We start from the raw sequence: 1,488 nt of genomic DNA, 5'->3' as shown, positions 1-1,488 counted from the left end.
CACCCGTACTGTTCATCCGTTCAACTGCCATAGAATCTGTGCTCTTAAAGGCGTCCAGTGCACTCACTGCTCGAGGAGAAGTTGAGTACTGTACTTTGTACGCCTGTGCACTTTGAAGCTTTGTGCCGCTTGTGTGGTGTCAGTGGCAATTTTATAGCTTGATGACAAATGACACTATTCCGGATGTCTTTTGTTTTGACTGAGACTTTTGTCTAGATTTATTTAGGTCTCTTTCAACTCATCTCTGCCGGCTAGTGTTAGAGGCATGATGTGTTTTCTTAAGGAAAATGTAAACTTTATAGACTGATCAATCAAACAACTTGCTCGCTACTTTGTCATTTTTCGAAAGGAGCTCTTAATATTTAGATACTTTGAGAGTTTCACATTTAGTGTACTAGGTCTTTTTCAAGAATAGAGGAGCATGAGAAGCCAAATAGGAAATGACATACAATGGGTGATCAGCATAAGAGAAAATTCTGAAAAACAAAAACAGGGTTTTTAAATATGCTCTTGTGTATTAAAAAGTATAAAATTCTTACAGATGACAGGAATACCAAATCAACTAATCTCTGAAGGTTGGTCTGCTTTTTAGTTGTACACTTCCAAAATAGAATAAATTCTGGAATTCTTGAAGTAGGAATTGAGGGTTGCATATAGAAATGCAAGACTATGTTTTTAATGAATTTAATGAATAGCCCTTTTAGGAATATCAGAAGCTGCCTTTTATCAAGTCAAGACCATTGATCCATTTAGCTCAGTATTATCTGTACTGACTCCAAGGTTTCAGGCAAAAGCCCTACCTGGAGATGCTAGGAATTGAACCTAGGACCTTCTGCATGCAAAGTAGATGTTGTGGCCCTCTCCCCTTATATGATTATATGAAACGGCTACCAGCAGGGGTGCACCAAAGTAATTCAGGTGCCCGGACCGTCCAGCCATGAGGCCCCCCTGCCCCGCATGAGGCCCCCCGAAATCTCCTTTGCGGGGCCTGTCCCGCCAAAGCTCACCTTTGCGGCGGGGGGAGCAGAGCAGTCCTTCCCCCTCCCCTGGCGGCGGCAACTAGGAGAGACGCTGGACCCATCTGTTTGGGCCAGCGTCTTTAAGAAACTGCAAGGCATGCCTGCACAGACGAGATCGTCACAACTTAACTAACTTAAGTTATTTAAAGACCTTTATATCATATTGTAGAAGCAATTTGTTCAGCAAATTGTCTTATTATATCTGAAAGCATTTCTTTAACAACATGAATTGTTAAAACCAACAAACAGCATAAAAGGGGAGGGGAAAATGAGAAAAGGAAAATCTCAAATCTCAAGGAAGTATCTAGTTTCTCTGTTACATTTTATTACCCCAAATAGGGTTCCTGTTCAAATGCAGCAGTGCTACCCATGTACCCAAATTGTAGAAGGTTTGTAACTGTACATACTGAGTGATAACAGTACTTCTGCCATTTTGGGAGAGGAGAGATGCTAAGTCATGGTGATGTTT

The 1,488-nt window shown here is 41.3% G+C and overlaps 1 protein-coding gene across 2 annotated transcripts in view; it reads left to right on the top strand.

The window, feature by feature from the left end:
* SP3 (Sp3 transcription factor) overlaps nucleotides 1-1,488 on the top strand; it is a 30,825-nt gene that overhangs the window by 13,008 nt on the left and 16,329 nt on the right. The gene's annotated exons all lie outside the window — the stretch shown is intronic.

The sequence above is a fragment of the Hemicordylus capensis genome, chromosome 1 (genome assembly GCF_027244095.1).
Source record: "Hemicordylus capensis ecotype Gifberg chromosome 1, rHemCap1.1.pri, whole genome shotgun sequence".
NCBI lineage: Eukaryota > Metazoa > Chordata > Lepidosauria > Squamata > Cordylidae > Hemicordylus > Hemicordylus capensis.
The sequence above is the reverse complement of the archived record's forward strand: the minus strand, read 5'-3'. Positions and strand labels throughout refer to the sequence as shown.